We start from the raw sequence: 25,763 nt of genomic DNA, 5'->3' as shown, positions 1-25,763 counted from the left end.
TTTTACAAATGATTTTTAGCTTGTCTTGTGTGAACTTTCAAATCTTCCTTTATGTGTAAATATTTGTTAGGGGTGGGAGTTTTTTGACCACACCAAAAAGGAATCTTTCAGGACATGTATGTCCAGTTGACACAAGTAGGAGTTTTACAGGTTTTTGTACAGTGGAACTTGACATAGAAATGCCTCTGTGCCTTGACTCCCCCCTGTTTGAATTGTTAGATGGCTCTTGCTTTTTTCTTAGTCTGTCTTTCTAACCTTCCATTTGGAAGAGAAGACCTACTTTCTAACTCTGTTCAAACACTTTTCTGCCTACCCAAAGGGGAAAAAGTGGGAAAACTTTATCGTAGAAGTTACCTTTGGAACAGTTGATTTCTCTTTGGTAACCTCAGGCTGGAATGTTTGTCGTCTTAAGTTTCAAAAGCAGGAGGAGGATTCTGTATGCCACTGAAACAGAGCTTTGCTTCTACGTTGTTTTTCTGAGTGATGAGACTAAGAAGATGGTGCACTTTTGAGTAGGTGTTAAAATAGCTATTGAGCTATTGATCAGCTCTACTAGTCAGTGAAGAATTAATACGTTAACTTTTTGTAGTGTCTCAAAGTGAAAGCAAAGATAGAAATTTTTCTTGGTGTGGGAAAGACAAATGGAAATACTTTCTTGGTAGAACTTTGTGCTTTTTGTCTTTTGTAGGTTGCTGGAAGTCTTGGTAAGCCTATTGTGAAACCTGAATGGATTTATAAGGCTTGGGAGAAAAGGAATAAAACGCAGGTATTTATTTTCTTTCAGCCTTAACCTTGCACCCTGTTCACTTGCAGTGTGGGAAGATGTTTAAATAGTCCTGATAGTGACATTTTTGGGAATTGTTTTTCTTTTGTTTGTTTTCTTGCAGTGATTTCTGTGCAGCTGATGTTGACTTCAGGAATAGTATCACAGTATCATAGTATCATTCAGGGTTGGAAGGGACCACAAGGATCATCTGGTTCCAACCCCCCTGCCATGGGCAGGGACACCCCACACTAGATCAGGCTGCCCAGAGCCTCATCCAGCCTGGGCTTAAACACCTCCAGGGACGGGGCCCCAACCACCTCCCTGGACAACCCATTCCAGGGTTTCACCACTCTCATGGTGAAGAACCTCCTCCTCACATCTAGCCTGAATCTCCCCACCTCCAGCTTCATTCCGTTCCCCCTAGTCCTATCGCTACCTGAGATCCTGAGAAGTCCTTTCCCAGCCTTCCTGTAGGCCCCCTTCAGATACTGGAAGGCCACAATTAGGTCACCTCGGAGCCTTCTCTTCTCCAGACTGAACAGCCCCAACTCCTTCAGTCTGTCCTCATAGGAGAGGTGCTTCAGCCCTCTGATCATCCTTATGGCCCTTCTCTGGACCAGTTCAAGATTCCTCCCTTCCAGGATTGCATGTTAAGTTTCCTTGTATTCTCTGATGATGAGAAAGCTAACATGGAAGAAATGACAGAAATGTAAGGTTATTGTTTATGAAACCTGACTTGCAGAGAGAAGGGGGTTTATGGCTGATAAATTTATAGCTGAAGCTGAAATGCTGGACCATGAATCCTGAAGTATTGATGAAGACTCTTCAATTTAGAGCTATAAATTGATTTTCAGATACCAGTGTAAGCACAACTTCTGGTAGCTCTTGAAGACTTCACACTTCCTAGGCTGTTTGAAACCAGGCAATTAAATAAAATAAGATGCTTGAAGACATCCTGGCAAAGTTGCTACATAGTATATATGTTCTCCTTCAGTTTTCATAATCAGTTTTCTGTGTTTTATCTTTACATAATTCACATTGTACTATGTTTGCAACTTTGATACAAACCATCATAGGTAAAAGACTTGGAATTGTTAGCCCAGCATCTGGTCAGCTCACGGAAGGAGTTCATCTCTTGTTTGGCTCTACTCTTGGAGATAGGTGCTACAGAACTGTCACGTGAGCTATTGTTTTCTAATGATATTCTTCAGTCTTACTAATTTGGCCTATTTTTAATCTAGGAGGACATTATTTACCAGTTGGTGATGAAAGATGTCCGCACTTAGTGGTTGAAGAAAATACAGTGAAAGATCTTCCGTTTGAACCTTCAAAAAAAACCTCTCTGTTGTGAAGCAAGAGGCGAGTGCTAAGCAATTCTTGAGAGAATCTTGATATGTAGTGCTTGGTATGTGAGATACATTTTGGGATAAGCCAAATGCTTGCATTTAGCATGCAAACTACCTTACTGTCATACATGTACTCTTTGAATAATTTTAATGTTGGGTAAAGCTCTGCAACGTGTTCTTCATGTGCATTTTCTGTTTTCCTGTAGTGGTTCTGGGGAAGCATTCACAGTATCACAGTATCACAGTATCGCTTAGGTTGGAAAGGACCTCGAGGATCATCAAGTCCAACCTATCAACACAGGCCCCATGACTAGACCATGGCACCAAGTGCCACATCCAATCTCCCCTTGAACACCTCCAGGGTTGATGACTCAACCACCTCCCTGGGCAACCGGTTCCAATGCCGAATGACTCGCTCGGTGAAGAACTTCCTCCTCACCTCGAGTCTAAACCTCCCCTGGCACAGCTTGAGACTGTGTCCCCTTGCTCTGGTGCTGGTTGCCTGGGAGAAGAGGCCAACCCCTTCCTGGCTACAACCACCCTTCAGGTAGTTGTAGAGGGCAATCAGGTCACCCCTGAGCCTCCTCTTCTCCAGGCTAAACAATCCCAGCTCCCTCAGCCTCTCCTCATAGGGCTTGTGTTCAAGGCCTCTCACCAGCCTTGTTGCCCTTCTCTGGACACCTTCAAGTGTCTCAGTGTCCTTCTTAAATTGAGGAGGCCAGAACTGGACACAGTACTCAAGATGTGGCCTAACCAAAGCAGAGTACAGGGGCACAATGACCTCCCTGCTCCTGCTGGCCACACTATTCCTAATGCAGGCCAGGATGCTATTGGCCCTCCTGGCCACCTGGGCACACTGTTGGCTCATATTCAGGTGGCTGTCGATCAGCACACCCAGGTCCCTCTCTGTTTGGGAGCTCTCCAGCCACTCCTACCCCAGCCTGTAGCTCTGCATGGGGTTGCCGTAGCCAAAGTGCAGCACTCGGCACTTGGACTTGTTGAATGCCATCCCATTGGACTCTGCCCATCTCACCAGTCGGTCGAGGTCCCTCTGCAGAGCCTTTCTACCCTCTAACTGACTAACATCTGCCCCTAACTTGGTGTCATCTGCAAACTTGCTGATGACTGACTCTACCCCTTCATCCAGATCATCGATGAATATGTTGAAGAGGACAGGGCCCAGCACTGATCCCTGGGGGACACCACTAGTGACTGGCCGCCAGCTGGATGTGGCACCGCTCACTACCACTCTCTGGGCCCGGCCCTCCAGCCAGTTCCTAACCCAGAACAGAGTGTAATGGTCCAATCCACAGGCTGACAGCTTGGCCAGAAGTTTGCTGTGGGGGACGGTGTCAAAGACCTTGCTGAAGTCCAGGTAGACCACATCCACCAGACGGGTCACCTGATCATAGAAAGAGATCAGGTTGGAGAGGCAGGATCTGCCCTTCCTGAATCCATGTTGGCTGGACCTGAGCCCTTGGCCATCCTTCAGGTCCGCAGTTATTGCTGCCAGGATAATCTGCTCCATCACTTTCCCTGGCACTGAGGTCAGGCTGACCGGCCTGTAGTTTCCAGGTTCCTCCATCTGACCCTTCTTGTGGATGGGGACCACGTTGGCCAGTTTCCAGTCATCTGGGACCTCACCTGTGAGCCAGGACTGGAGGAAAATGATGGAGAGTGGCCTAGCTAGCACATCCGCCAGCTCTCTCAGCACCCTAGGATGGATCTCATCCGGTCCCATGGACTTGTGAATATCCAAGTGGCTCAGCAGGTTCCAAACCAATTCCTCATGGATTTCCGGGGCATTACACTGCTCCCTGACCCCATCGCCCAGCTCCGGAGGCCACTCGTCCTGAACTCCTGCCTTGCTGTTAAACATTGAGGCAAAGAAGGTGTTCAGGACCTCAGCCTTCTCCTCGTCTTCAGTCACCGTGTTCCCCTCCAGGTCCACTAGGGAGTGCAGGTTCTTCCTGCCCTTCTTCTTATTGTTAATATATTAATAAAAATGCTTTTTATTGTCTTTGACTGTGGTGGCCAGCTTCAGTTCCAGCTGGGCCTTTGCCTCCCTAATTTTATTCCTACATAATCTAACAGCTTCCTTGAACATACCTCGAGAAGCCTTCCCCTCCTTCCAAAGGTGATACAGCCTCCTCTTCCCCCTTAAATCCTCCAGGAGCTGCTTGCTCATCCAGGCCGGTTGCCTTCCCCGCCGGCTTGCCTTCCGGCACATGGGAACCGCCAATTCCTGTGCCTTCAAGAGCTCCTGTTTGAAGTAGGTCCAACCCTCCTGAACCCCTTGGTTCATGAGGGCTGGTACCCAGGGGACTTTGCAGACAAGTTTCTTAAATAGGCTGAAGTTCACCCTTCGGAAGTCCAAGGTGAAGGTTCTGTTGGTGCTCCTCCCTAGCTCCCTGCATATTGAAAACTTCACTATCTCGTGGTCACTGCACCCTAGGCAGCCTCCCACGATCACATCTCCCACCAGCCCTTCCCTACTGGAGAGCAGCAGGTCAAGCAGAGCCTGTCCCCTGGTAGGCTCGCTTAACAGCTGTGTCAGGAAGCAGTCCTCCATTCACTCCAGGAATCTTCTGGACTGCCTCCTCCCTGCTGAATGAAGTTCCCAGCAGATATCTGGGAGGTTGAAGTCTCCAACAAGGACAAGATCTGATGATCTTGGGACGGCCTCCAGCTGCTTGTAGAATACTTCATCAGCCTCCTCATCCTGGTTGGGTGGTCTGTAACAGATTCCAACCAGGATGTCAGGCTTGTTAGGCTGTCCTCTGATTTTGACCCACAGGCTCTCAACTCCTTCATCTTCCACCTCAAGTTGTGTGGCAGAGAGTGACTCTCTAATATACAGAGCCACCCCTCCTCCTCTTCTCCCTCACCTGTCTCTCCTAAAGAGCCTATAACCCCCCAGTGTAGCACTCCAATCGTGGGTGCTGTCCCACCAAGTTTCTGAGATGGCGACTATATCATAGTCGCCCTGATGGATTAGGACCTCCAACTCCTCTTGCTTGTTGCCCAGGCTGCGTGCATTGGTTCCTGACTTCTCAATTGACCCTACCTTGTGCCCTACTCTTACCTCTGCAGAGGGACCGATTGCCTCACCCACCCCCTTCAGACCTAGTTTAAAGCCCTCCTAATGAGCCCTGCCATTCAAATGGATGCCAGAGCCGGAGAGTCCATGTATTTATTTGCGAAGGCATGTTGAACTCTCCTGACACAGCATATGTTTGGGGGTAAAATCAGCATGCACAGCAGTGTGTGTGGGGCTAGAGATCAAATCTTTTAAAGCAGCACTTAAATTCCAGATCATCCATTATTAATTTTATACATAGAATACCGATTTGGGGAAAAACCAACACAACCTCATTTCTGCTGCCAAAAGGTTGAACTTGCTTCCAATCCAACAGAATACTAGTGTGGCTTTCAGTTTAAAAAATAAGTAAGAGGCTCTGCTTCCAAAAGGTTGTACTTACTTTTAGTCCAACAAAATATTAGCATGGCTTCCAGTTTAAAAAATAAGTAAGAGGCTTTGCTCGTTTCCTCTTGGCTTCCCTAAGAGGAGCTGCATTGTGTGCCGATCTCCACAATTCACTCCCCTTTGTGCTCACTTGAGCTGGACACAGTGGGTGAAACACTAAACTAAACTTTGTTTGACTGCAGTCAGACAGTCCTGGCCTCAAGAAGTCTGTGTCACTGCTTTCTCTGAGCACTCCAAACAGCAATCGCAAAAGACGCCGTTTGAGAGAGCCTCTTGCCCAGCTGAGCAGAGAAACAGACATGGCGCCGTTTCCTCCTCGCAAACGCCCTTCAGCTGAACATTCGCTTTCTATCGGCTCCTGGCTGGATATCTCTAACGCTCCCGAGTCAAGCACTGCCAGTGGAGGTGGAGCTGAAACCCTTCAGACGCGCTTGCAATGTTGAAGAGCTCTCTGTATATGAGTGGTAACAGTTGTGGTGTGGAAGTCTTGCAAGTTTTGCCAAAGATTTCCTAAGTGTGCAGAAAGAATTGGAGTGAAGAGTTCAGACAGAGGCCAGGCTGCCTCCTGTCACTGCAGGAAGCATATTCGTATTAGAGAATCAGAACTGTTTTAGTTCAAGGTCATGAATGCCAGCAGTTCACCCAGCACTGCTAGGTCACCACTAAACCTTGTCCTTCAGCACCATCTTCGTATCTTTTTAAATCCCTCCACTACATCCCTGGGCTGCCTCTTCCAGCCCTTGTCAGTGAGGAAATATTCCTAATATCCAGTCCTTCCTTGGCACAACTTCAGGTCACTTTCTCATCCAAACATCTGTTGCTTGGGAAAAAGGACTGACCCCCACCTTGCTACAGCCTCCTTTCAGGGCATTGTAGAGCGTGAGATCTCCCCTCAGCCTCTTTTTCTCCAGGCTAAGCAACCAGAGTTTTCTCAAATGCCTGTAAGACTTCTGTTCTACTCTCTTGACCATATCCAAAGGAAAAGATAGGGAGTTAATATGAAGTACAGTAAAGTGTTGCTCCAAAATGCTTCAAGTACTTTGCTGAAAATCTGCAGCAAGTAAGCAATGAGGTTAACAGTAAATAATCTAAAAACCTCTTCAGTAGGATTCTTGGAGAAAGGAGAACAAAGATTCTTTTCTAAAGAAATTAAAGGGAAAATTCCTGCAAAGCCCACTCCTGGCTCTTTGAAATGTACAGTTGAGATAACAGGATTTGTGCCAGCAAACTGTCATGTCCAAAACTTCACAAGAATATAAATCACCAGCTGGTTTTGATGAGTTCATTGGCAAAGAGCTTTTAGCATCTCTGTACATGGCTCTTGTGGCAAAGAGGAAACTGCAGAATTTTGTGTGAGGCAAAAGCTTATCCAGGTTTTTGTAAAATGAATTAAGAAAAGGTCCCAGTTCTGCTCCACAGAGGAGGAATCTGGAGCTGCTACTGCTTTAAAAAGGCCTCTCTATAGGAGTCAAAGAACATCTCAAAGCACAGTCTGCAAGTGACAGTTTGGGAGGAATAGATCATCTTTCTTGGATCATGGTAGAGCTGTTACAACCCCTGGTACAGAATTCTCTTCCACCACCAGCAGACAGTTTCAGATCAAGTGCTGTTTTGAACACAGCAGATGAGGTACTTCTTTCATAGCAGCTGTGATAGTAATGAGCTTTGACATCAGAATGAGCAAGTACAGGTTTCTGAGATCTAATACATGAGCGTGTATGTAAAAGTAATGGGCTGCTCCAGGTCAACTTTGGCTTTAGCTTTAAGGGAAAGGACTTGTGACTTTCCCATCCCCCCCAGAGGAATGTAAGTGTTCAAGGACTGATTTCTAATGAGCTTCATACTCACTGCAAGGATGGCAAACAGCTGAAGAATAATTGTTTATGTGGCAAAGTGAAAACAGAGAAATATTTTGGTATGTTAGGTATGACTAATGCTCAGCACCTAATCCTTACTTCCTAGTAAACACAACAGGGCTGAGTCATTGACCTGCCCCTCAATGGCTTCCTGGTTTCAGTCTAATTTGTTCTATAATTAATTAGGGTGTAATAAAGCCTTTTTCTAGAAAGAGCTCTCATGGCTATCCAATAACCTGCAGAACAGCGTTTTAACAAAACAAACCCAAACTCTCTTTCCTTGGAAATTCTGAAGGTTTATTTCTGTCTTTGATGCTGAGCTTATTAGGGACTTTATTGTAATAAAGTTTTCCTTTCTTTTGGGAATATCTCTTTATCAGATACGCCAAAATCTTGTGCAAGACCTTCCAAAAACTCAACTCCTCTTCCAGTAAAGCAGTCTGCAAGATGGCAAATTGCAAAGGAATTGTATCAGACAGAAAGCAACGACGTTGATATCCTAACAACGATCATTCAGGTAAGCAAGTGCAGGGCAGCTGTAAGAAGCTATAGAATCATAGAATGGTCTGGGTTGGAAGGGACCTTCAAAGGTCATCTAGTCCAACTTCCCCTGCAGTAGATCAGGTTGCCCAGAGCCCTGTTGAGCCTCATCTTGAATATCTCATGTTTGCATCAATGATTCTTTTCAGGCTGTGATCTGCAGGCTTTTGAGGGCTTGGGTGCATCAAAAGTTGATAAAAACAGTGTAAGCAGTCTCCTGTAATTTTATTGACATAAAAATGCTTAGTGTCTGTTAAGAATAAAGGCAGGGAAATACAATTTATAGTCTGAAATCTGCAGTGGAATTGTAGTTTCTATGGCAATTCCAAGCTTTGGGAAAATAGGATCTTTGTGATTCCCATTTGTAAGATATTGATGAATAGAGATGGCAGGGGAAGAAATGGTTTGATGTGGGCTGCTTTGTTAGTCTGAGACTAGAACAGCAAACAGCTTACAGGAAGGGCTTAATTGCTGAAGAGTTTCTTTCCCTTGCAGCTGATTATCTGCTTAAAGAATGAGCTAAGATGTGTGTGAGTAGAAAAGAAGATGAAAGGGAGTAATGCTGTAGTGATGGATCAAACTCTGTCTTTAAACTCTGTCTTTAAAGCCACTCCTCCCTAACCCACTCTTTTGAAACGGGAGCATCTCAAGCTTGTCTGCAGCAAAGTCTGATCTGGAAGAGAAACACTGTCGCTTTCCTAACTTTCTTAACACCCTGTTGTGCATTGGAGAGCATTAACTTTTTTGCTTAATTCATCAGTTCTTTCAAGTTCCACTGGAGAAGGAAGGACAACTTGGAGGAGCAATCCTTGCACAGGAAGAGATTAAGACCATATTTGGCAGCATTCCAGATATTCATGATGTCCATACCAAAATCAAGGTAAGATGCTAGTTCTCCCTTGCAGGGGAAGCTTTGCTACAGACTTTGAATTCTTTAAGCTGTACTGCTGGATAGGTGTAGGTTCATTCTGGTGCTGTTGCACATACTGTTCAACCTATTGGGTGATGTGCAAATCTGAAGTACACTTTAAGGTTTAACACTTACAAATATCTGAAGTCTGAGCATTGTGCACACAACTAATATTGCTCTTTGTCAGCTGGCTTCTCCTTTCCCGTTTGAGTACCTCATACTGTAGGGGGTTTTCTGTAACTGAGCTACAAAAGTAGTCAAAAGGGAATCAAATGTAGTCTAGTTCTGACAAGTGCTTTGTACTTACATGTTTCTATTGAAGCAGTAAGTGAGGACTCTTGGAAGCATAGATAAACCTGTGTAATTAAAAAAACAAAACTAAACAAACCACCACCCCCCTCCCCCCCAAAAAACCCCCAAACCCCCACCAACCAAACAAAAATTTGTTGTTTTCCTGGGCTTTTGGTGAGACTTCTATCATTCAGTATGAAAAAGTGATCCTTCCTCAAATGGCTTTGAACCAATTGTCAGAAACAACCAGCTCATAAAACTGGCTTGCACTTCAACCTCTGAAGCAGTTGACCTGGTACTGAGGCCTAAGAAGAGCTGCTTGAATTCTGTATGAAATTGTTTTCTCGAGGCTCACCTTATTTTCTGTTTTGATGTGGATTGCAGGGGCTCTCTGAAGCTGCCTCTGGGTCTCACGATAGACTACAATGCAAGTCTTCCTCAAATGTGAAGGTTATAAAATGTCCTTCAAATAATGCCATGTGTCTGTTCCCATCTGTTTCACAGTAGGCTTATAAAATAGAGGGACTTGCAGATTGCCTGTAATTCAGTGGGTTTGTTTGATTGTTGGGTTTATGTTTTTTCCCAGCTGTTGGGATCTAGTCTAGTTAATTACAATAGGTACTGATATGTGCCCACTGACGTGGGCATCCAGGTGTCAAGTAGGATTCCTCTGCAGCATGCAGTGTAGATGAAGCTTCTTAGATGCAATGCTTGTGTTTTCCTTCATCTTTGGTGTAATAAGATAAGTGGCAGCAACAAACCAATAGTAATGGTGAATCTTCTTTGCCTAAGGTGAATCTTGTGCCCTCCTGTCCCTGTTACTAGCTAACAGTGAATAAGCTTGATCCTTATGAAGCTGATACAGCCTTAACAGCTTGGTCTCCCTTTCCTGGATGCCCTAGAGCAGCAAGTGAGGAAAAGCTATGCTAGTTCTGTTTCAATCCTCTCGTATGGACCTTAGAGTCCTGTGTTAGTTTTACAATCCTAATTGGAATTGGTTCACCTCTCTTTTGTGTATACTTTTTTAAATAGCCATTTGGGGTGTGTTCTGTAGTGTGGTAGACACAGCAGTATCACCTTGTTGCAGAGTGCTATTGCTGTTACACTGCTGGGCTCTGCTTGCATTGATTCAAAACTACAGATTCAGTAAGTCGGAGGTCTCTTGCTTTCAACTCCCAGCAGGATGAAGGGGTTTGATGTGAAAATGTACAGCTTTTAGGATTGCCTCTTGTGTCAGCATGGAACCACAAAGCTAATTATGTCTGCTCAGCAGACTCTTGATCCCATCTTACAGCATTTTGAAGTTTATTCATCTCATTTTCTTACTCCCTGTTCTGCATAGATTCTAGGAAGACTTGGAAGATCTTATGATTAATTGGACTGAAAGCAAAAGTATTGGGGATATCATTCTTAAATATGTAAGTTATTGTTTCCTTTTCTTTTTAAATGCATTTAAAAATAGCTATTATGAGCTCTTGTCTTACCTTATAAACAATCAGTTTATCAGAGCTAGCAAACACCAGCAAAGCACTACTGAGTGAGAAAGAATGCAAGCCTGTATGATTGTGCTTTCTGCTTGGACATGTTAGATGCATTTTGGGTAGGTAATCAGTGTCAAGTTTGTCTGTCCTCTTGTGTGAGGGGGTAAAAAATCTGAAGAGATAGAGATTGAGAACTAATTTGCAACACCACAGACATGCTTTTTACTCTGACATTGAAAGGGCTCTTCCAGTAACCTTAGCTATCTGCTACTTTTGATTAATAATTAAGAAAATAGCCATTCATGGGAACTTCTTGTGTTTTTCCTTCAAGACTTGAAAAGTGTGAGTGAATAAGAACTGCTTGTTTTCCCAAGTACAGAATGTGCAGAACAGGAGAACTATGTCTGGGGCTGCAGTGCATTTTAACATAAGCAATCTGCAGTGTATCTTTTGCTGACCTGAGCATTTCCAAGCAAAGAGTGTTTGGCATTGAACAGTTTTCAGTCTAAGTAAGATATTGCTGCTTATGATTTCATGTCTTGTAATGGTGGTTGCAGTAGCTGAAGAGAATGCCTGTCTGAAACTTCCAAAATCCTCACCAAAAGCATCCTGCTAGGTGACAATCTGCCTTGTACTCTAGCTGCTCAGCAGCTGCTAAGATTGTCACACGTCCTGGAGGTTTCTGAGAGCAGTCTGCATTTAATCAGCAGCACTGAATCTTGGGCATCTGGCATGCAGAAATGTCTTCATTTGTTCTGTGAACACGCCTGGCTTTACAACACATTTGTTTGTTATTCTTCACTGCAATGTGCCTTTGAGCAGCTTTGTATGGCTCAGGGCATAGGAACATATGTACACTGGTACAGAATATGTGAAGCAGAGCTGTACCAGTTGTTTCTTTCAGCCAAAGGACTTGTTGAAAACATACCCTCCATTTGTGAATTTCTTGGAAATGAGCAAGGAGACTATTACTAGATGTGGAAAACAGAAGCCAAGGTTTCATGCCTTCCTAAAGGGAAGTGTCTACAGAACTAAGTCCTTAGTAAAACATGGAGGCCATTACCAAGTAAACTACTTAATGCAGTAGATAGAAGCATGTGGAATTTTGGAAGCTTGGAGCAATGTGAACCATCTCATGGTGAGACAGAAGTAGGAAGGATTTGAACTTCCGTCCTTCCAGCTCCTCGTAAGACTCTTTCATAAGAGATCCAAGTTCCTCCTCTATTATACAGCTTACAAGACAGCTTGATTCCATGTAGGTTTTGCTGGGAAAAGCGCTTTTTCATTACTTTCTCCCAAATACATATCTTCTTTTTTCTATACAGACAGCTAGAGCTGCTGCTCTTCATTGGTCCCTCTCCCTGTGTTTCAAAGACTTGTATTTCTGAAATGGCTTTTAACTGGCTTTCAGCAGCTGTCAAGTCCCAGGGAGGTCGAATCTCTCAACATTCTTGTGACTAACGAAGAGCAACATAACAGTGGAGATCTAACAGGAAGAGGATCTTCAGAGAAAGTGTTATTTGAAGATGAGTGTTAAGACACTTGAGCTCTTTAGATCATAGCTCTAACTCTTCTTCTATAACCAAAAAGTGCCTCTCCAATAGTGGAGCTATCAGTCTGACAGATTTCAGCTCATTTTTTTTTCTGAGGTACCAGTAATTATATGCAAGTATTGATATCTAAAAGATGAGGAAATGAGTAAGAGAACCGGCCATCCCCTGTCCTATGCCACATTAGCATCTGAAACAAGGACTGAGGAGTTGATAATATATGGACAGTTCAAAACAAGACATTCTGACAATGTAAATCATGCGATAAATACTGTACAGAATGTGGTTTGTAACATGATCTGTTAATGACTGACTATGGGGAATGGTTCTCAAGCTTGTACTGCAATGCTAGTTTCAAGGAAGGCTTTTTTTTTTCTCCTGGGATTGTTAGTATTTTGTGTAGTTAAAAACAAAATGAAAAGATTGCTTTCTCCTCTTTTCCCCAGATAAACCAAGCTAAACCTGAACGTGGTCGCCAAAGCTTAGCTGAACTCCTTATCCGTCCTGTTCAAAGGCTGCCTAGTGTTGCTCTACTACTAAATGGTAATCCAGTGATGGTTTTTAGTAGTTTGCCTGTGAAGGTGTTAAAACCAAGCTAATACTTGCTTTTTGCCATAATTAGCAACCATTTTTCTCATATAAAACCAAAGCTGATTCTGGGAGTTCATCATGCTCAGTGGCAGTTACAGAAGAAACATACTTCTGGCTGAATTTCACTTGTTCATGTATTCGTCCATAGGATTCAAGTAGAGAAATCATTTGCTCTGACAACAGTTTCATCTCTTCAAATGCAAATATAATTGAGCTTCACATGCAGCTAGCATAAACTAGAGAGTGATTTGTATTGACAAGGCTTACAGCTTCAGGTGTTCCACCTGGTATCTGCTACTTGCTGTAGTAATGATTCTAATAATAAAACCCCTACAATGCCATTCTTTGCTTAGGAAAAGATTTCTAAGCTTCTCTCAGTGCTACAACAAAATCACCATGTACTTTTGTTGCAAATTTTGACTAGTTTGAGGGCTTGGTTTTGTCTTGTAGGTGTGTTTGTGGTTGTTTTTTTCTTAATGAGATGCATGGACACTTGCTGCTCAGCCTACTTCCCCACTTAATCAAGGCTATCTGGATTCCAGGATAGCTGTGGTTTGTGTTGGTTTGGGTTTTCTGTTTATTGTTAAAATAATCTTCTATGACTGAGCAATCTAAAGCTGAATTTTTCTGATTTGTTTTTAGGCACTTGTAATATATGTGGGGTTTTCTTATTCTTATTTTTCAATTGTAGCTATTAAGAAGCATACAGCAGAAGAGAACCCAGGTAAGATAACTCTAGAGAGAGCTATCGAGTCCTTAAAGGAAGTGATGACATAAGTGATGCTCATTGTATGAGACATACTGTTACACATCTAGATCTCTCTGCTCCTCCAAAACTGTTCCTGTTGTGTTGTTGCCATAACTCTAGTCTCCAGGTAATTAGACATTCTTGTTCTTCAGCCTAGTTTGGTCACCGTTGTCACGTTGGCATTCTGTGCCAGAGCTCTCAAAGTGGTATGTGGCATTGTTACCCAGCAGTTTTCCTTAAACCTCTGCTTACTCCCTGCCTCAGCAAGAAGCTGAACCTCCCAAGTCCTCTGTTCTGTTCCAACTCTATCTATTCCTTCCACACTGAAACACTGTTTTGTCTTCTAAATTTTGCTTCTAAGGAGATAGGCCACTGTAAGGACATGCTACTGGTGGAAGATGAGTTTCTCTCCTGCTCCTGCATTAGCTATTCTTGGCACCATTCCACAAGTTAATTAGCTTAAAGCTGAAGCTGTTTAGGTAGTGAGTCTCACCTCTTTTGAAGTGTAGCTCATGTCTCCAGCAATGAGACCTCCTGTATTAATTGGGTAAATGTTTGTCTGATTTCAACAACAGCAACTTTTAAGTTGTAATTTATTCTTGCATCTGCTTCTTGGTGAGCTGCAGTTTTGACTTGGAGGGGTAAAATCCAGGCTGCAAAGAACTGCATTGTGTTGGCCCCTAGTTCTGATCTTATGGGGCAGAGGAGGGGCATTAGGTGTTTACTGAATTATGTCAGCTGCTGACATGGCAAGAATGCTGCTCTAGGTCTGAAGTTTCCAAGATTCTTAGCATGTGGTATTTGGCTACGTTGATTTTCTATGTTTCTAGTGCTGCTGTGCACACTGTATCTCTCTGGTTAGCTTTATTCTTTGTGTACATTTTAAATGCAGTACATTCTTTTACTGTTGCTTGGTATTAAAGAATAAATACAATATGCTTCCCTCAGGCACATCAGTGAAGACAAAAGAAAAACAGAGGCACAAAGGCAGTTCTTTGATGAAGTTCTATGAAGCCGATGGATGTCCAGTAAGTAATTTCTCTGCAGCTGCAGATCTCTGCACTACTTTGTTCCCTTTGTAAATGTGTCTGAGGTTCAATTGCAGTGGTGCTGGTTTAAACAGATTGCCAGTGTTAAGTTGTAAGCAAGCAGTAATCCAGTCCTTGAGTTAAATGCTTAATGAGCTTTTTGTTTCTATCACTTAGGCCAATCTCTTGTCCTCTCATCGAAGCTTAGTTCAGCGATTGGAAACCGTAGCACTCAGCGATGACCTCTGTGACAGGGGAGAACAGGTCACACTTTTTCTGTTCAATGATTGCTTAGAGGTAAGATGACCATGTAAGTACAGCTCATGAACTGAATTATAAAAGGCTTAACACTACATATGAATATAAACAAGTACAATTTGAAAATTTGGAAGCAGGATTCTAAGTCATGGAAAGCTGATAGCTCAACACATGCTGATGCTGCCTTTCCATGAGCTGTTGTATAAGCCGACACAAGTAGCTAGTTGCTTCTAGATGGCTGAGAGCTGTTAATGTAGGCTTTATTGTCTTGCAGACAGATCAAAAACATAGAGGCAGCTTAATATGTTAAGAAACGCTTAGCTGAATAGCACTTTGAATAGTACCAATGGATGTAGTAGTGCTGGAGGCCTGGTCTCAGCAGGATGCTTGTCATCCTAAAGTTTGGCCATGTTTAATGGGAGTAAACAGTGGGCCTCTAGGGTCTGTGCTTAGGCTACAAAAATAATACAGGTTTAATGCCTTTGACAGTATGTTAGGAAGAGCTAAAGAAAAAGAGTAATACTGGAACTTATGTGGAGAAACTGAGGTTGTAAAGGACACTATGAAAGTCACTGTTAATGTCTTCAGCAGTACATAACATCGTCTTCGTAGAAGACTCACTCTGAGGTGTTCCAAAATTAGTGCTGTCTTAAGCAGCACTGAGACAAAAGGCTGCTGTGACTAGTGCACTTTTCCTCAAGGTCTAGTTGACATGGCTTCATCTCTCCTTGTAAAAGAAGGAAAAGAAAAGAAACTGTTTTAATCTCCCTGGCTTACCTCTTGTATAAGATACAAGCAACTGAAGACACCTTACTTAAACATGTAATGCACCTGGTTCATGAACTTACACAATGTCTTTTCTGTTCAAATCTAGACTCCCTTGTGCAGGTTTCAAAAGGACCTTGCTTTTTATGTAGGACATAATTGAGATCTGGAATACAAAATTACTTTCCTTGGTATATAAGTTTTTTTTGAGTGAGTGTATTGATGGGTAACAGCTGGGACACTTGAACTGTAGAGAGTGATAGTGAGATAAGGGAGTTGCTAAAAGTTTGATGTGGTAAGTAGACCAAAATAATCCTTAAGAGTATTCTTCTGTATCAAGGCTTCCTCTGCCTTCCTGTATACTGGATGGTAAAAGAATAGACAAAACAATGGCAATACAACTTCTTTCTGTCTTTTATTTAACTGCAGATTGCAAGGAAACAGCATAAAGTTATCAGTGCTTTCAAGAGTCCACATGGCCACACGAGGCCTCCTGCATCTCTTAAGCATGTTGTTCTGATGCCTGTCTCCCAGATCAAGAAAGTCTTAGACATCAGAGAAACAGAAGGTCTGTGTGTTTTGAGGTTCTGTGATAGCTAATGAAAACTGGTTCATGGTGTTAAGGGTCTGCTGTCATGGGATAGAATGCTGAGGTATATTTGTTGTGTGTGCTTTTAGTATAAGCTTCTGTCTGAAGCTGTGTATGAGCTTGAGCATTCCTTGCATTGAGACCTTTTGGCTTTTCAAGAATCACTGCAGGATGCTGAATATGGCAGAGCTGCTGGATGGCATTAGCATAAGCCAGCCCAGTGGCAGTGTGAGTTACACAAAGTGGTACGACTGACAGCTCTGGATTTGCAAAACAGAACCAAAAAGAAGATACTTCAGTCCAGAGCATTAGACTGACCAGAGACAAATGTTGCTGTGAAACCCAATCTTCATTTAATTAGTGATGCTCAGGAGAAGCTGTGCTTAGCATCTATAAAGCAAGATTTAAATGGCTTAATTTTTGTGGTTGCTTTGCTGTGCTGAGAATGTAGGGGTTTCAATGGAGTTAGGTATTCCTGCAGCAGAACTCAGGCTGCAATACTGTTCCAGCCTTGATGGAGACTTCTAAAGCAGTCAAGTCAGACTGGTTTCTAGAGAGACAGGTTTTTATATTTCACTGTAGGTGTTTGTGTGCATGTCATACTCGTTCTGCTTTGTCTTGTCCTGAGCATAGAAATCCTACATAAAATGGACATGGCAGAGGGGGTAGGTGGTAAAGGTGATGCTTGCCTGCTGTTTTAGCTGGTACTTCAGTATTTCCCTTTTAAGAATTCTCTTTACATTACTGTGCAATGTTTCAGTTTACTTTGGAACTTGGGTGATGAGTGCCATTTGGAAGCATTCCATTTATGACTTGCTAAAACTGTAGTATGCAAATCTTGGATGAGGTCAGCTACTCTGTGCGCACTCTTTTCCAGCACAGCCTTTCCAGTGCTGCTTTGCAGAATTGGCAGTGGGTTGCTTTGGTTCTTTGTTGTTGTGTGGGGTTTTGTTTGTTTGTGTTTGGTGGTTTGGTTTGTTGGGGGATTTTTCTTCTCTCAGCTGTGTTTAGCATGCTTCAACTGTATCTGCTATAAAGGAGTATCAGCAATGGATTAATTTTCAACTATCAAGTCAGCACTCTTTTTGTCAAGTTTAAGCAGTAAAACTGTTGTAACTTGACTATGTTAATGTGTCATACATGGTACTGATGTCTTTGCTTTCCTGCTTTACTTTTCCTGCTTTCCTTGCCCTCTTTTGATAAAGAAATGAGCTGTCCAACATTTCATAAGTCAGAGAACAAAAATGATATTTACTACTCTCCTAGTAAAGACTGACTAGTCTACAAACTACATGACACAGATTACTTGGTGAATAAACTGTTGCTTGACTAGTTGATTGCAGTGTCTTGGTGGAGGATGTGGACAGAACTCAAATGCTCTTGCAAGTGATACAACAGCTATCTTGTAAATAAAGACACAATTCTTGCACCAAATCCTGGCAGACATAGGGTTAACTGAAAGTTCCCTCCTGAGCTATGTGCAAAGTGATTATTCTTTGTCTTAACTCCTCACCTCTTCTTTTTATTAACTGTAGATTGCCATAAAGCCTTTGCCTTAGTTGTGCAGCCTCCTACAGAACTCAACAACAAGCTGCTGAGTTTCCAGATGATAACTGAAGAACCTCCTAAAGAAGACTGGTTGAAGATGTTGTGTCGGCACATGGCTAACAGCATTTGTAAAGCAGATGCAGTAAGTACTCTGGAACCACACTGCTGACTAGAAGTGCTTTCCTCCTTTTGGCTTGAAGTGCATGAAACTAAAGAACTTGATAATAGGGGACGTGCCTGAGGTGAAGTAGAGCAGAAAATGTTTGTGCTAGCACATCTGCAAGCGAGTGGTTAAAAGGCAGAAAAGGAAGCAGCCTGGAAGTTAGCTTCTGCAGAAACTAGTAAGTACTTTAAAATGAAGAGTTGTGCTCTTCCCCCATCACAAGTTAGTTCTAAAGAATTTAAACTCTGCACTACAGACCTAACCAGAGTTGTCTTCATCTTGCATCTCTCACAGCTATGCTTCAATTTACAATCCCAGCATTACGAGTTATACACTTCAGTTTAACTCTGTCTGAAGTTGAATTCTTTGTTGCACACCATATCTGCATGGCCACCATAATGTGAGAGACATGAGGCATATTCCTCCTGTAGACAGAAACCTTAAAGTGATGAAATGAGGAAAACAATCAAATAAAAGAGGCAAATGGCCTCCTCGCACTGTTACAAGTTCAATCTGTAGGTTTCCCACAGCCAGAAAGCTACCAATTTGAAGAGCAGCTCCTCTCCAATTAGGGCAAGAGCTGTTCAGCTGATGTGTTAATTGTGTAGGAATGGCTACATATGGGTCCTCCAAATTAGCAGAGAATGTGCAGTACACAGAGGTGCAACAAGTGGGGTTTAAGCTAGGAGTGTTCTCTCCTGCACTGTACTCTTACCGTACAATATTCGATGCTCTGTAATCTTTAAAGACATGCATGTTTCAGGGGAGGTAAGGTAATCAAAACAGCAGCTTAGTTTTATTTGGCTTGTCATCTAGGAGCTTAGAAGAAACTTGTCTGTGCTTTTCCTTCCTTTTTTGGTCCTGGGTAGGAAATAGTCTGATTCAGCAGTGGTTTAATTTATGTAATCTGTTCATCCCCTCTCTTCAGCCTCTTGTATTCCATATAGCACAAGGAAGGAAAAATGTTGGGGTTTTTAAATAGAAATTAAATCTTCCTGTAATAAATGTATCATTCCCTCTTGCCCCAGAACATTCCCAATTGTGCTGAAAAATTGTAACCTGTTGTGCTGAATCCCATTAGTTACAATGTCTGTAGCTACTGCTTTGTAGCAACTGTAGAATACTTTTTCTTCTTGCTGATTTAAACGTTAATGTGAGCTTCAGTTTAAGCGTGCTTGCCTGGTTTTCAAGACCTCTGTAGCGTCATGAGACTGCGATAGCACTGGCTGTGCCACACGGTGGCAGTGAAAGCTTTAACGTCTTTGTTGGACTGGGAATCGCCACAGCGCTTCCTATTTGGTGTCCTTCTGGTTTTTCCCCTCGATTTTTAAAGAATTCATTTTTCTCAAAATAACCCCCCCGAAACGCCCAGCAACTTCCCACTGCCATCCATGCTTCCCTTTGCCTCCAACTTTTGTAAGTAGCTGGCCAAAGATTACTTTGCATGAGGCATTGGTTTTAAAAAAGCCCCAAACAACAAAAAAGCAACCAAACCAAACCAAACCAAACAAAACAAACCCAACCAACCAACCAAAGCAAACAAACAAAATGACCAAAAAAAATCCCAACCTACACAAAACCTCCATAACAATAAAACCAACCAAAAAAAAAATAACCCTACAAACCCCCCCTGACAGAATACCCCCACAAAACCAACACCCAAACAAATAAAACCCACAACTGAAAACAGACCCCAAAACAACTAAATCTTGTGGCATATGTTCTGCTTAAGCTGAAAGACTTAAGTCTTTCATAATCATCATGCTTGATAGCTGGAATTATGAAGATTTCACTTCAGAAGAGTTCTAGATGTTAGTGAATCGAGGTGTGTATCTTTATGAAGCTCCTCAGGTACACATCAGAACCATTGCCTTCACTTTGGTCACAGTATCACAGTATCACTTAGGTTGGAAAGGACCTCGAGGATCATCGAGTCCAACCTATCAACACAGACCGCATGACTAGACCATGGCACCAAGTGCCACGTCCAATCTCCCCTTGAACGCCTCCAGGGTCGATGACTCAACCACCTCCCTGGGCAACCGGTTCCAATGCCGAATGACTCGCTCGGTGAAGAACTTCCTCCTCACCTCGAGTTGAAAGTGAATCAAACCCAACAAATGTAAAACCACTGGTGAGGTAGTTTCATAAAGTGATTGCACCAGCAATTAATCCAATCATGCGGTGTGAGAGGAAATAGCTCCTTAACTGTATATTAAGAGTTAAATGCAGAGGAATATGACTGTTAACACCTCTAAATCTGACCTAATGAACTGGAGAATGATATTTTGATGAGTGTTGATGTTTGTTTGACTGTTATTAAGACTATTTTTGTCCGTAGGAAACTGATTTCTACTGCTGATCCTGATTCACTTGAAGTAAATACTAAAGATATGGACAGGACTTGAAGCAGAGCATCCAGGGCAATAAAGAAAGCATCAAAAAAGGTAAGATACTACAGGGGTAGTGATTTATATTGGAACCTCTTTTAGTCAGGGAATTGTGCTCATGTTCCTGTGTCAGGTGTTTTGTAGCGCTTAGAGTAGTGACAGGAAAAAACTTAATCTGAACTAAAACTCTTTAAGTATGAGCTTCTTGAAGAAAGAAGGTAGGGAGTATGTGAGGTTTTGCCTGGGTAGTGTTGGAGTATCTGTGGTCTTACGCATTATGGTCATCAGTACTATGTAGGCACTTGGGAGTCTGTTATGGAACTTACTCTGTTTAATTTTCTAAATCTTTTAAATGTTACAGAAACCCCCAAAGCATTGTCTGTAAGTGGTGCTGGCATGTTGAGTGGAATTTGAAAGCTGCATGTGATGATTTAATTCAAACACTTCAACAGTAGGAGGGATTGACAGTACATGTGCCTAGTAATAAAATAGACTTTGAAATGGCAAGGAACTGTAAGCTGAATGCTGGTGTCTGCCTGTGGATGTTTTCCTTGTGTGCTTTAGCTGTGCCCTGTCCTGCTGAGAGGACCTGGCAGGGAGGCAGAAGGAGGGCTGCTTGCCTGTTCTGGCAGCTTGGCTCTCACTGGCCTCTCACTGCTAAAATGTGTGGTGTGGGAGAAAGGGTGACAGAGTCATGCAGCCAGGAGGAATCTGTTCCCCGTTTTCAGTAACCTCCCAGCAGGGTTAGCATGTTCAAGGTAATAATGTATCTTAGAGGAAGGTGTAGAGGCTGCTGTGCTGCAGAAGGTGCTGAAGGCTCAGTTGAGAGCAGCTCGAGGTCCTGACTTTGCAGACCCAAGGAATGTGAGGAAGCTTGGCTGACCAGACCTTATTTTGACCGTTCCCTGATTCTTTGCTCTCTTCCCTCCTCCCACACTCTTGTCTTCATATTGGACAGAGTGAGAAGAGCAGGGGTGATGGAGAACCTTGCAAGTCAGATCACCATGTGGGGGGGTGTTGGCCAATCTTGATGCAGGCATATTAACATTTGATACGAGTCCTACAGCTGCTCACAGCCTGGATGGCATCCTCTGTTGTAACTATTGCGGTCTGATTCTTTTGTCAGTGTGTGACTAACTGCTTGTCAAACTCCACAGGTTACAAAAGCATTTTCTTTCTCCAAAACACCAAAGAGAGGTCTGCCAAGGGCTTTAATGTCTCCTAGTGCAACGGAAGGAAGAAGTCCCAGCTCAGCTAATGAGAGTTCCATAGGCAGCCGACTGAGCGGTACGTCATCGTTAGCGGTGAGTGATTTGCCTGGTGTGCAGGCCAGGCAAGAGACCTTCTTACCAGCAGAATTATTGTAATGTCTGGTGCTGATTATTTTAACTTTTCCAAGGACCACAGCAGAAAAAGTTATTTTTAACTACATTGATAGACATATTATTTTCTGAGCCAGAGTTTAATGAGGAGGTTTCCTTGCTGGAAAGGCAGAGAAATCTGCTTGTGTGCACTCAAAGCTGGGAGTTGCCTTCTGCAACTGAGTTGGAGAGGAAAAAAACAACATATTTTCTTTCTTCTGAGAGAGTGCAAAGCTTCCATGCTGTCTTATGTTGGCTGAGGCTTTTGATTTTGGACAATATAAATGTGATGTGCAACCCTGAGTAGTACCAGTGAAAGCAGTGAGATGACGGACACCTTGTGAAACAAACTGGAAAGGAAAGGCAGATAAATGCAGATGCTGCAGCTTGAGAGGTTAGTAAAAGGCAGGGGAATTGTTTCCTCACACATGTTTAAGAAAACTTAGTAAAATCATTTGTTGTTCTACACACTGCAGCTCCTCTGTTGTGCCTGGCTGCCTGTTGCAGCTTTCTTCTGCTACGTTAGGTCAAACTCAATTTCCTAGTAAAGCAGACTAGATTTGGAGGACTTCTATTCATTATCTTTGCTTTTAATCTAGTGTTGGAGTAAATCAGTATGCTGAGTAAACATCTACTTCAAAATCTGTAGTTTATAGGACAGAAGGCCAAGAACAGGATTTCCTGTGTATCTTTGTAGTACTGCCTGGAATGTCAGTGCCTTAATACAGAGATAATTCGGTATTTTGAGTGGCCATTAAATTGTACAACATACAGATATTGCCCTGCTGTCCCACAAGGGATAGGCAGGAGAAAATATGAATTAATAAGGGACGAAGCCTTGCAGTGGACTCCCTTGCTTTAGAAGAAATAAAATCTAGCATTCTGGCTCTACCCCAGTTCTCTGTAGAGATTTTCTTCCTTCCAACAATTGTTTTCAAATTCTAATGTTCTGTCTTCATTGTGATACAGCACTGCATCTCATTTATCATGAAAACACAAGTCCTGCACTTTTGTGTCTACCTCATAGAAAAATACTTTTTTCACAAAATGATAGGAACTTAGAGTGGTAAAAACTACTTTCCTGTTTCAAATCTTTCCCAGAATTCTCGGACCTTTAAGATAGTAAACTGTAGCTTGGCAGCAGATCCCGTGTTGTGTGAGATGGTGTGCAGGCTGTTTTTTTACCCATCTCACACACCAGTGAACTTGCACAAAGCCTTTTTGGTTGAATCATAAAGTTGAGGAGAAAAGAGGTTTGGCTGCCAGCCCCTCAAGTTGAGATACCAATGCAGTTCTGAAGTAGGAAGCTAAAGCTGCAGGAAACCTGAGTCCATTGAGAGAATCAAAGCTGTTACTCAAAAGTGGTTTAATAAAATACAGTCCTGGCCTGTGCTTACCTGGGGATTTTTTTTTTGGTGTAGAAAAGCTGTAGAGTAAAAATACCAAAAGGCTTGAATGCTTGGATTTATTTTCTTGTTTGGACTAACTCTTGAACCCCTTCCTGATTGTAGATTGCTCGTTCATCTTCTACCTGCAGCCTGAATGGATCTGTCCAGTGTCCTGTAAATGTTCATCGTTCCCATTCTGTTGAGTGGAGCTCCCAAAACTCCAGGCCTCGGCCTGTGCTGTGTCCTGCCTCTACAAATGTTTGTCTTTCAAATACTGTAGAAGAAAAAACCTCTTTCAGCTTGGAAAGCTTAAATGGTCCTGGCTTGGACAGGGCATGTCCTACCTCAATTGTTATTATTACTATTTGTGATGATGCTGGAGATAACCAGTCTGGTGATGAAAAGTTCCATGCATCAAATCCTGGCTGTTAATGCCCATCTTGCATGCAGTGATTCCTCTAAGGCAGCACATTACACCTACATAACACTAGAATCCACAAGGTGTTTTAAGTGGTGCTGGGCTTTTGCTTGCTTTGTTCCAGCGCATGGGGTTGGAGTCCACAATCACAAGTGATCTGGTTCTGGGTGCTAAGTTAATGCTTTAACAAACCCTTTTAACTTCCTGCAGGCTTTTTTCCTGAACTCATTTCTGTACAACTGAATTTTCTGTTTGGTTGTCCAAGTGTGTGTCCAAAGTGGTAGTGTAGCTCACTGTCCAGAGCTGTGAGTAACCTGGCTGCTGGGAAGTCTTGAGCAGGTCCTTTTACCCATGATCTCCAGTTTCTATTGCCCTATCTGTAAATAGAAGAAAATATCCTGTATAAAATGCTTTGGAGTCTAATAAGAGCTGCTACATGAAGAGGAGTTGAGGATTTAGTTTTCAAATAGTACCCACGGCTGCACAGAGCAGATGTGCCATAAACAGGCATTAGACTTCATAGTGAAGTGGTATAAACTTACCTGCTCAACACAGCCCTATTTAAAAGGCTCTTGAAGCATGCAGGTGCAGCAAGCTGTCAGACTACCATGACCTGTGTGTATGCTAAAGAGCTTGGCTGTGCTCAAACAGAAGATTGCTTGTGAAAGTATCATGTGGTCTAGTGTAAAAAGAACATAACATTTCAGCTGACCCAAAGAGGTTAACTTCTAGTGCTGCCTATTGGTGTTGCTTTCACTGGAATTTTATGCCCCAGAAGCAGCCTGTGCTCCCAGCACGAGAAGAGGCAGCTTTTTGACTAGTTTGTGCCCATTCAGGCACAGCTGAAGCAATCTTTGACAAATCGTTGTGATACCTGTTGCCTTCTGCTGCCAAAGGCACATGTTCAGCCTCTAACTTGGGACTGAGAGCTGATAAGAATACAGAAAGTTGTAGGATCTGCAGGGAGCTCTGTTTGTCTGAGAGCATCATAATGTATCAGGCCTCCAGTTTGGAGGGAGATGGTTAGGGCAAAAAGTGTGATGCAAGGTGTAGGTGAACACTTGGTTAACAGCTGCTCTTCAAAACCAGGTTGCATTCTGAATCTCTCAAGGCTGATAAGAAAGAGCTTTGATTTAATATGGCCATTCTTCTCCTTTGGTGCTGATTTAACTTCTCTGCTCAGAACCTGGGAATGGAGAATCAATTTCAAAAGCTGCAAATCTGAAATCTCTTGTCTGCTATTACATTCTTCATACAGTTTATTAAGGGGGTGAAATGACACTGCATTGTTGACACTGCCTAATGAATGATGAAATGACTTGTTTGTTTCTTTTCTTCCCCAACAGGGTATTTCTTCTCCTTCCCTGGTCAGTCTTCCCTCCATCTTTGAGAAGAGGAGTCATACGCTAAGTCGCTCAACAACCCCCTTGATATGAAGCAGAATTGAAATACAGTGCTGTGCTTGTAGTGACTGACAGCAGCTGGCTGCTCAGGTGACCTGCTCCTGACATTAATGGTACCTTAGTCGTTAGCACTTAGCAATGCTTAGCACAATGTTAGAAACCACTAAGATAATCACAAGGGGTTTTAGTTGTATTGACGCAGATCAGCCCATGGAAAAGACAGTGGGCAATGGGTACAAGTTACTCCTGGGGAGATTCTGATTGGACTCCTGAGCAAAAACTTTTCATCAGGAGAACAGTCAGACACTGGACTCTTTCCCCAGGGGATGTAATGGATCCCCCTACACTGGACAGTTTTAAGACTCAGCTTGGCAGGGTGCTGGACCAGCTCATTTCAACTACACTTATCGCCTACAAAGGTAGGACCAGATGATCCTTGAGGTCCCTTCCAAGCTGGCTTTCTGTGATTCTATGATAAGTGCTGTAACTACTGAAACTTTTCTCAAGAAAGCTAGGGCTGTGTGCTCCTGTGTTAATCTCTTTAGCATTCTGGTGGCTAATTTTGTGTCCATTCCACCTTCTCCTCCCCAGGTTAATGAGGTGGTTACCTGGGGAGCACAGGAATGGTTGGCCAATCACACCACAAAGTAAGCTGCAAATGTCACGGCACTGCACTGTATCCTTCATGGACTGTGCCTTGCTGAGCTGTCTCAGGTCTTCTCTTGATGAATTGCCACAAGGACAAGAAACACCCCAGTGTGAAACTGGCTCTTGTGACAGTGATTGTAGAACAATGTAGGACTGCGGCCTGCCATGGTTCAGGGTTTGGAGGCTAAAGATGTGTGGTCACATCTCGCCTCTGAATGAGCAACAGGTTCCACTGTTG

The 25,763-nt window shown here is 43.0% G+C and overlaps 1 pseudogene; it reads left to right on the top strand.

The window, feature by feature from the left end:
- LOC137458648 (protein ECT2-like) overlaps positions 1-24,910 on the top strand; it is a 28,437-nt pseudogene extending 3,527 nt beyond the window's left edge.
- The last annotated feature ends 853 nt before the right edge of the window (positions 24,911-25,763 follow it).

Source organism: Melanerpes formicivorus, unplaced genomic scaffold, assembly GCF_026170545.1.
Source record: "Melanerpes formicivorus ecotype bairdi unplaced genomic scaffold, bMelFor1.0.p_v2 SCAF_268, whole genome shotgun sequence".
Taxonomy (NCBI): domain Eukaryota; kingdom Metazoa; phylum Chordata; class Aves; order Piciformes; family Picidae; genus Melanerpes; species Melanerpes formicivorus.
The sequence above is the reverse complement of the archived record's forward strand: the minus strand, read 5'-3'. Positions and strand labels throughout refer to the sequence as shown.